The 11,117-nt window shown below is 40.3% G+C and overlaps 1 pseudogene; it reads left to right on the forward strand.

Moving 5' to 3' along the window:
- The first annotated feature begins 299 nt into the window (after positions 1–299).
- Positions 300–2,000, forward strand: LOC119823685 (annotated as a pseudogene).
- Positions 2,001–11,117: the final 9,117 nt, after the last annotated feature.

Raw genomic sequence — 11,117 nt, forward strand, 5'->3', positions numbered from 1 at the left:
AACACAGACAGGTGCTTAAGATTAAGTTTTTTTAAAAAGGCCATTTTACCCAATGGAACCTTCTAGAGACTGTCCTGAATAAATTGTTGTATTGCTAACAATTTTCCCTGGCATTTATTACAGGATATTGCCAACACTTCACCATTTGGTGCATGGCCAGAAATTTCCCAGTTTTCTCTGATATAAAAACATATTGTTAGATCTTCTTGTGAGTCATCATCTTTCCCAGACATCAGATAGCTGAGTCAGTTAAAATAAAGTTAATTGCTATTTTTTCTTTGCTAATTAAATCATCGGCTATGGAAAAGTTTGTAGATTCTAAGCGAGGTGAAGGCTCAGATGCCATGGCTCAGATGCTGCTGTGCTTGCCTGGAGAGAAAATAAACATGATTCTAGTTCTGAAAATGTCATTTCCAAATTATGTAGATGCCAATCTTTGCGAACGCCATCTTCCGCATTTCCTAGAGATTCACTTAATGTGCCCACAGAGGAACTCGAGACTGAGCAGCGTAGAGAGATCAGCCCGAGAGAGTGGTTGCTCCCCTTCACAAGTGTTTACAACCTTCTTTAAATTAGCCAAAGTTTCAACTCCTAAGGCATGCAGTTGTGGCAGTTGAACAATTCTGTAGCAAAATTATATAAATTTAAAATACTTCAGTGTTCTATAGCTTTTTGACTTTCCACCTAAAGTCCTCCCAGGTAGCTTTCTGTATTTTGTTAGACAGGTAGATGATGGATCAGAAATGTCTACAGATTCACCTTCTTCTAAACAAAATACAATGCTGAGAAGATAATTGTCACTTTAGCAACTTTAATACCGGGAACCATTTCTTAGAACGATGCATGCGAAGTAAGTTTTGCAGAACTTTTCTTTTTCAGTTACCCTAATAATAATCTTAGAAGGCAGAAATCATCTTGTGAGGACAGTTTTCATAATTTACACAAGCTCACATAGCTTCAAGGGGGATGGATTCAACCCTCTCTTTGCATGTTGAAAGGCCATCTTGGGGGCTGAGGAGATGTTTCTGAGAAAGTGCTAGGTAAGCATTAGGGAGGAAATCCCATAAATTTCTTTAATCCCAGCATACCGACAATGGAATGGCCACAGAGCAGGGAGAATCATGCAGAAGCGCTTAGACTAGCTAGCCAGGTGCAAAGAGCACAGTGAGTGGAAGAAACAAGAGAGATCCCGCTTGAAGTACATAGAAGGAGAGAACAGACTCCCTCAAAAGCCCTACGACCTCCACGTATGTGCTAAGGAGTGCCTGTGCCCTCGCCCTAAAATAAATAAACAAATTTTAAAAAAATGACGGCGAGATTGAAAACATAGAAGTTAAGGAAGATGGGCAGAGTGGAAAAAAGAGAGAGTCGGCTTTTGTAAGTGTTGATGATTAGGACTCTGTTGATAAAACTGTTCAGAAAAAGTAACTGTCGGTGTGCATAATTGTGAAGTTAAAAAGCGCTTTCTAAATGAGAGACGCAGTCTGTTGGATCACGGAGCAGTTGTGGAGGTAGATCTGGCAACCTTATAGGTTATGGGAGACACTTTAGAGGTAGGGAAGGTAATCTTGGTCATGGTGCAATCTTTGGATGAAGAAGAGGCTGTGATGGTCTAGATGTCAGCAGCCGAGGTAGTTCTCGAAATGGTGACGGTGGATATAATGGTTTGGAGGTGGTGGTGGCGCTATAATGGTGATCCTGGTTACAGCAGTAGAGGAGACTACGGTGGTGGCCGACCAGGATCTGGAAACCACAGTTGTGAGCAGGATGATGGAGGAGGAGGCTACGGTGGTGACAACAAAGGAGGAATTTTTGGTAGAAGTAGCTATGGTCATGGTGGGAACTATAATGTCTTTGGAGATTATAATGGACCACAGTAATCAGATTATAGACCCATGAAGGGGGCAGTTTTGGTGGGAGAAGACCAAGCAGTCCTTACGGTGGCGGCTGTGGATCTGTTTGGTGGTGGAAGTGCTGGGGATGGTAGCGGAAGGTTTTAAAAACAGTGGGAAAGGGCTGTAGTTCTCAGCAGGATAGAGCGAGGTCTTGCCAGGAAAGCTGCAGAGACAGTCATTCCAAATACATCAGAGTAACAGAAAAAATCAGTCACAGAAAGAACAATGATCCGTAGTGAGTTAGTGAGATAGGTCACTGCAGCTTAAACAGAAAACCCTTCTTCTCAGGACTGTCATGGTCAACAGTTTGCAAAATTTGCAGTTATTGATTAATGCGATGTAGCGCCTAATAGATATACAGTCTTTTCTCTGTTGTACCTCTTTTTCTTTTTCTTTTCATTACCTCAGCTATATTGCCTTGTAAAAATGTGGTGATAGTACCAGGACTAAAAACAATTAAGGATCTTCTTTAACTTTTCAAAAACAAAACTAAATACACCATGGAAAAATTTGCCATTTATTCCGAGTATAACTCAGAATAAAATAGGCACAAGAATATCAATAGATTGTGTTCATTCATAAAAAGAACTGACAAGGACTTCGGACAATGTGTACGAACAGCTAGGTGATTGACCTGATTGAAGAAAGAAGGGCATGGAGCAGAACTCATTATTAGAACTGTTTTCATCGCTACATGCTATTCCTAAATTGCAAAAAAAGAACCATATGCACTTGTGATATTCTTATAATATGTCATTATGGATGCAGTATGTTGATCTCATATATGTGTACAGTGTGGAATGGCTACTTCCACCAAGTAACATGTTATTACCTCACATTCCTGCAGTTTTTATTGTTGCTTTTTTGTTTATTTGCTTGTATTTTTGTGGATGAAACATTCAGTCTACTCTCAGCCATCTTCAAGTACATCACATTGTTGCTAACTGCAGTTACCCTGTTGTAGAAAAGATCATTTGAATTTATTCCTCGTGGGAGGTTTCCAGCAAGAAAATTATGCCTGTCCTGGCAGCAGTGAGAAGTGAGCACAGCTGGAGCAAGAACACGTCTGAATTATTTGCTAAGACGTGGTGGCTGTTGTAAGAACACCACGGTGCATTTGATGAATCCAGAAGAATCTGCTTCCAACAGTTCTATTCCCAGGAGTTTGTTGTAATTCTGATCATCGTTCAAAATTTTCCTAGCACCGATTTAGTAAAAACTAAAGTATTTAAAAACAAGTGTGCTTGGCTGTTGCTGTATCCTGCCCCAACAGAAAGATTTTGCTGTCTTCGGAACCAATGCACACATTGAACATTAGTCTTCATGGTATTCATTTAAAAATCGTGTATGTTCATTTTTTTTCCCAACACTCTCTTCCTCACATAGATATCCCCTAAGGAATGTAAACCTCTACCTGATAGACATTTCTGGAGTAATATTCAGGGAGTTGTTTGGCCTATGATGATCTCCATCATAAGGAAAGGATGAAGATTATCTTCCCAGCCCTTGGATGTAGATGTCACAATGCAACTCCTCTGAAAATTTTGTTTCTGCGTGGGGGTTTTCTACCAGTCTTGCCATGCTTATTAGTCATCTTTGGAGCCCACAGATGTCAAAAGTGACAACTCTAAGGCATGGTTGAGGGGAGAGTTTTTGTCATAGATACAATGGAGAGTACAGCCAGAGGCATCAGGAAGAGTCCATAGCAAGCAAAGTAGTACACTAAATGTGACCAGCAGATTAAACTGGGGCTTGGGGAAAGAGAGAAGGTGGGAGATTGAGAAAGGAGGACAAAGATAGGAAGATAAGAGAGAAGGCGTCAGGGCTGAAAGGACAGAGTCATATAGAAATGAGAAGTTTGGGGAAGGGAAGCTGAGGAGATGGAGAAGTTTATGATAGGGGGTTGGGAAGATGAGAAGTAAGATGCCTCTACTAGAAGACTTTTTAACAGGTATTTGTGATGCTAATAGAGCCAGAAGCCTGCATATACTTTGGGATGCTACTAGGCCCTACAGTTAGCTATTTGTCCTGAGTTTCCTTTGAAACTCATATGATGCATATGGACCCGTAGATGACTATGACACAATATATCAATCAATTATGCCTTTTAATTTTGAAGCCCCTCACCACTGTGTTAGAGTAGCAATTCTTACCCCTTTCTCGTTTGAGTCTTTCTGTCTTCTCTGAGAATCAGGTTCCACTGTTTTTCAGGAAAGAGATTAATTGTTCTTAAGCAAACAGAAACTGGGAAACGTGCCTTAGCATCCCACTGACAAGGCAGAAAAGATGAACGATCTATCTGGGTGCTCCATACAGTCCACGGTACCTTCCTCAGACGCTCTCACGTGACGGATTATGGGTAAGGCATTAGTACTGTAGAAAAAGAAAGTCCTCATGGGAGTTTCTCTTATGAACATGCCATTCAATTTATGTTCTCGTGACTAGCAGTGAACTGGGGATTTGACACCGTGGTGTCCCAACTGGATTTGCTCATTTCTTGTAATAAAATGCTACTTTGTTTTATGCATGGTGCCACTGCAACATTTCCCACTCAGTAGGGGCTCTATAAATATTGACTGGTTAAAAATCGGAAATTTCAAGTGTCATAACTTTGGGTTATTGGCTTCTTAGATTTGCCTTGTGAACTACAAATGCAGCTAAAATTGGATCCCTACCCAAAGCATTTCCATGGAGATTTTGGCCTATGTTACAGAGAAAATCCTTACCATGGAAATTATCCCTTTTTATAGCTTCAAGTATTATTATTTAAGGGCAATAAATAGTGGTTAATAATGAAGAAGTCTTAAGTTTCAGGCATGTTTTTAGAGACTCAGCCTACTAATACAATTAAGTGTAGGTCAAGAAATGTTATTTGTTTTGGTCATAGACCCTGAATTTCTAAGAGAAACACACATATCATGGCCGTGGTAATGGCTTTGTGGTTCGACTCCTGCTCCTTACATGTGGGAAGTGACTTGAGATGAGCATAATAACTATTTTAGGGCTGGAGCCTCATTTTCAACATCACAGATATGTGTGGACATTCCTGGAACTGATTTTAAATACATAGCAAAGATAATTTTTAAAGAACCTTGCTAAAATATCACTAGTTTTAAGGAAATTTATTGTGAGATCTCATCTTATATCATTAGAATATTAAATCTAACAGACGAAATTGAAGGAGTAGATGGGACCAAACTCTTGAGGGCTATGTTTGCCATTCTGAGACAACCTACTTAATATTCAATTTTGCTTGGAGACTCCCACTGGACTCCTTTGAGGAGGGAAGAAGTATGTATCCCATTTCTTATGATTGACTTTCATAGTCATGGGAAGATGAAATTGAGAAGCATAGACTAGGATTATATGAGTTCCTTAGACATACGATATATGGATAAACAGGTTTTAAAAAAGTTTTTTTGTGGAAAAAAAAATGCTTCTCTGTCTCGAGATTGTTTCCAGAAAGTGTGCAGACTGCATGGTAGGGTAGCAAGGATATGGAGCCATGAAGACAGGAAAGAGAGTTCTATTGCTCAAGGGTCAACAAAACCATTCTGAGAAAGGAGTAACAAGGGAGGAGTCAGTTGGAGGAAACAAGGAGAAGGATCTGGAATGAACTCTATAAGCAAAAATCATGACTACAGTATTCACAAGTATCATGCCAATATCACATGGACTACAGTATAACAACGTATCATGCAAATATCACATCATATCGTCACGTAGCATAGTGTAGCATAGCATATTGAAATAGAGACAGCAGAGTTCTCATTTGGGTTCTTAGTTTTATTGATAAAATAATATAAAAATGGTCTCAGACAGAAGCTCAAAGACAATTTTCTTAGCACTTAGGAGGAAAACAACAGGAAAGGCAAGCTACATGTCTTAGAAGCTGCTGCAGGGAGGGAGAGAGGGGTAAAAGAAGAGAGAAAGTCATTCCTTTTGAGTTGAATTCTTAAAAGGCTGGTATGCTTATCAGTGAAAGTCAGCAAGTCAGCAGGGAGGTCAGAGTGAGGGGAGCTTCAAAGAGAACGAGAAAGCGCAGAGTGTCAGAGCAAGCAAGCTTGGGCTTCCGGCAAGTTTCTGAAGCAAAAGAGATAGAAAGACAGAGAAGGAAGATACATGCTTCTGAGTTAGAACTCAGAACAGCAGACAGGATTACAAGTGTTTCAGGAGAGAGACTCCATGAGTATCAACTAGGGGCTTAAAGGAAGGGTAAGCTCATTATCTCATTAAGGGACTAATTATGTCTCCTAGCTCCTTCTCACATCCTCAGGCGAATTAGCTTTCCAATGCTGTGGTCCTCTGGCCAGATGATTGACAGGCCCATCTGGGATGAAGAAGGAAACATAGTATGTAATGAAATTTTTGGAGATTAGAATGTCATGTATCCAAGCAGAGCCCTCAGACTGCCAGTTATTCAGATGGTAATTTAAACCTCAAGGGGGTAAATGGAGGCTTTCTCTTTCATGTTTACCCAGAGAAACACTGGAGGAATGTCCCAAGGAGGACTGTGAGGGATAAAACAATCTTCAGTGGTTTTCAAAGCTGGTCTCTGTAACAGGATCATCATATATAGCATACGTAAGAAATACAGTCATAAATGAAACACGCAAACATCCAGAGACAGCAAAGAATCAGGTAAGCAGCACACACTGGAAGTTCAGTAGTGTTAGGATACCGATGGCAAGGGAGGAAGAAGAACTGACAAAATTATTTCCAAGAATATTCTCCTTGGTGAACGATGCCTTACAGAATTGAACTTTCATTAAGAATGTGACAATTAATTAGCAAAATTTGTCCTTTCCTGAATGATGGCTACTGATAAGTAAGCTTTATACCCTGTGTTAGGCACTCTTATGGGTATTTAACAATATTGCTAAGAATTGGAGGCAGAGACAGAAACTGGCTAAGTCAGTTGTTGGGAAAAGGAGCCTGGAAGTGAACAGTTCTAATTCTTGTCCTTGGTCACAAGCCAGAAATGTCCTTGGTTCTATCATGGACAGAGACCAAAAGACCAGAGTGAGCTCTGATTTCTTGTAATCTCCCACTTTTAAATGAGCACCCCCCGCACCCCCCCACCGCCTAAAAGCTATGTGTGAGGGTGTGACTGAAACCCGAGTCCAGACCCCAGTCCCTGGGGAGAAATTTTGGAATTAGATCTCAGGATTTTCATGGTAGAGATGAGTTGTGTCCTTTTCCCAAATTCATTTCTTAAATAGTTTTAAGTTCTTAACTGTTTTTCAGATTTGGCTTTTCAGTTTTATTTGTGAGTGACCAGGGTGTGTGGGTATCTGTTTGTGAAGGAAGACGTCCCTGAAGGACCGAAGAGGGCACTGAATTCTCTGGAGATGGGGTAATAAGCAGTTGTGAAGCACCTACTGGTTGCCAAACCTGAGCAAGAGCCACAAGCACTTTTAACCTCCTAGCCATGAGTCTAGCCCAGAGTCTCAACTCTCTGGGGAGATGTTTAGGTAACTAGACCAAGTTTCGGAGTCCTGGTGGCCATTGGAGACGGACCCTCCTAGTCCCGAGGTAATAATACAAAGGAAAACATGACAACTGACCCTCCTTAGACCTTCTGTCTTTGGATAGAGGCATGGTATTCTGATGTACTTCAAAAATTAAAACACTACATAACATTTTCTTTTGTATGGTTTTTTTTTTTTCTAATTTGATCCGCCAATCACCTGGCCAGGAAAGCACATAATTGGACGCTGATTCAGCTGAGGACATGTAAAAACAAAGAGAGGAGTAAGTAGCCCCTTAAGGCAATGGTTCTCCATCAGTGATCCCTGCCTTGGAGTATCGAATGACCTTTTCACAGGGGTTGCCTAAGACGAGTTATGAAGGAGCAATGAAGTAATGTTATGGTTGGAAGTCACCACAACATGAGGAAACGTGTTAAAGGACGGCAGGAAGATTGAGAACCACTGCCTAAAGGAGACAATGTTCCTACCCTTCTCAGAGACCTCCCCTTATGCAGCCTCGGTAGAGAAGCTGGCCCATTTTTTTCTGAGTTCTTTCGAACTCAAAATCTTAACATTTCCTTTTTCTTCTTTCTATTGCCTTTTCTTTTGGACACTGGCCTGACACCCAGGCTTGCTTTCTCTGACACTCGGAGCTCTCTCACGTTCTTTGAAGTGCTCACCCTCCCCTCCATGCAGTTACTTGCTGACTTCTATTGCTAGACAGACCTATGTTCCTAGACTCTTAACTTGAAAGGTTTGGTTTCTCCCTTCCTACTCTTTCCATATCCCTTGGCAGCTGCTGAAATTTTTGCACCTGGCCTGGTCTATTTTTCTTTCAAACTCTAATAAAATCATGCCCAAGCATCTTCCTGAGTCTATTTTAAAATTATTTTATTAAGGAGACTATTAGCAGCAGAAAGGAACCCTGACTATCCAGTAAGAAAGATTATGGGCTTACAGACATGGGTATGAGGCCACTGTGGTGCAGGGAGATTAGTCGAGGAGAAATAATGTTTCATAAAATGTGTAGGAGTTTTGCCAAGGTCCCTAGCAGGTATATGTATAGGACAGAAAGCAAAATGTACTTCAGATAACAGGGCCCAGCTCCACAATAAAAACAGGAAATCGTGTTTGTGACTGAGGAAGCCATCTTGCATTGGTGCAGCTTTTAGACCTGTACCCAGAATGGCAGACACCTACGGATAGAGGACAGGCCGACTTCCACAGTATTTGAGGTAATATTGGCTGCTGAAGATGAGACCCTAAATTACAGTTTTGAAAGCAGAATGTTTAAGAATCACAAAACAAAGTCATTCTACATTACATATAATATACACTTTTTTATCCAAATATGTTAATGTGTTTCCCTGATTTCCATTTAAATAAGATTATATGCAATATATTTAAATCTATAGTGAATATTTCTGACTGTTTAACTGTAGGCTGATGTTCATATCTAATGAGGTGTATGTAAAATTACTTTAGGTCAGGTGTACCATTTTCTTTTAAAGATTTCGTGCAATAGAATACATGCTTTAGGAAATGAACAGGATGTGTCTGCACATAAGGAATGATGTGGTAAGACTTATAATCCAGTTGTGAATTGATATGACATGTTGAGCTGATAAGGGTGTTTTATGACTGGTCATGCTTTTTATTTGGAACACTGAAGCTATTTTATCAAGGCTAGCTTGTAAGCTAGAAGACATGAAATACTAAAAGCACCAAAATGTCATTTCAGCATTGTTGTAGATGATAAAATTTCTTTTGAGCACAGAATAAAAAAATGCTGGGTTAGATAGCAAGAGACTAAAGAATTCTGCTGCATGTCACTGACAGGAGCCTCGCCTCTCCTCCCCTCCTCTCGCCACCTTTCTCTCCATCTTCCCTATATTATGACCTCTCTCACTGTTCTTTACCTCTCTCTTTCCTCCTCCTAACCATTCTCATCCTTCTGTATACCCCTCTTATTCCATCCTCTCCCCTCCTCTCTTCCCCCTTACTCTCCCCATTCTCTCCATGCCCCTCACTCCCCTCCACAGCTTCATCTCTCCTCTCCTAGCTCCTCCTTTTTCTTCTCTCCATTGTTTTCCCTTTCCTTCCCTGTGTCCTTTCTTTGTCCTGTCCTCTTTTAGCTGAGGATTGAACCCAGAACTTTGGGCATACTAGGAAAGCCATCTATGGCTAAGCTACAGCTCCCAGGCAACACTTTTATTTCTTTACTGGGAAAAATGCGTGTATCCTATGTGGGTTTGTGAAATCCTACACTTCTACATTTAGCATTGCCCCTGATGCTGTGCTAGGGTGTGGATTCTAGGATCAATGTTTCTGAATGCCTGTTTCTGTAAAAAAACAAACAAACAAAAAACGAAAAAAGAAAGAAAGAAATATGTATTGCATGTGATATGGAAGTTCAAATTTTCTAGTCTGCATATTAAAGAAGTAAAAAAGAGAACAGATTAAAATAATATATATTCAAGAACTAACAAAATATGAAATTAATAATGTAAAAATGGATGATCATATCTTTTAAAAAACTTATGTACCTTTATACATGTGAAGCACATTTTCTATCCCTTTTCACGTTGGATCAACCATATTTTAAGTGCCCAATGTGGCAGCAGAAATGGCCGGTGTAAGGTGCAAGTCCCAAGCTAACTGATCTCCTAGCATCACTACTCAGTATACAATCCTGTCCTTCATCCTTTAACCTGTTGTCAGAATCATAATGCTCTTGGTTTGCTTGCTCGGTGGGGGAATTTCTATGTGGATACCCAGTCCTTCCTCTCCCCTGGTGTTCTCACCTTATATAACCTCAAAGTGCATGTGCTAGATAGATTTCGCTCCTGCATCTGGCCTCTGAACATAGATTTAAAGGGCCTGTGCGATTAGATCAAACTCATTAAGATAATCTATCCAAACAGTAGCCGTGAACGATCTCCAACAAGAAAGCAAGGCCTGAAATCTATAGCCCTAGGAAATAAATTCTTCCAACAGAGACCTTGGAAGAAGATCCTGAGTTCTAAAGAAGAACCCAGGCTGATGACACTGATTTCAGATGTGTCAGACACTTAACAGAAAGTCAATGCATTAACACAAAACAGTATCACAGTTTGAAGTAAACATTTTGCTAAAATGTTTCTTGGAAGATACTGTTTTTATGTTGGGAAACAATACTATATCTGGAAATACTTAAAGACAAATAAATGTTTATCCCTGAAATAATAATGGTAAAACCAGTTTGAGTTTGCATTAATTTGAAGCCTGAGTTCTATACTTCAAAGGATTGAGTGTGTTGTGGGTAGGAACAGTTATGGAAAGCAGAAAGGGCCAAGAGGCAGTGTCAGGTATGCCAAAACTGCAGATCTGCAGAGGGACCAAAGTGAAGGTCATTGTCCTCATCCTGGACTGAAGAATTCGCTACATTTTAGATTAGGGAACATTTAATTCCTTAAATGTTTAAATTTAAATTGAGGGAACATTTTATACAAATGCCATTAAATATTCCCAGGCTACAAGTATGGAAGCGACTGTCACAAGGGAGAGTGGTATGATAAACTGTCCTAATTCACATCCTTCGCGGGGACTTTCTGAGTCCCCAAGGCCACATTCAAAACTGCCCCAGGAAAGGTCATCTTCCTTCTCTTCTAACTGCAATTCAGAGTGGGCACAAATCCTTGTCTCAGTTATCTCTAGCATGAGTCTGGATGAACAGATGTGAGAAAACTCAATAAAGGGATGCCTAACGTCG

Source organism: Arvicola amphibius, chromosome 9 (genome assembly GCF_903992535.2).
Source record: "Arvicola amphibius chromosome 9, mArvAmp1.2, whole genome shotgun sequence".
Classification (NCBI taxonomy): domain Eukaryota; kingdom Metazoa; phylum Chordata; class Mammalia; order Rodentia; family Cricetidae; genus Arvicola; species Arvicola amphibius.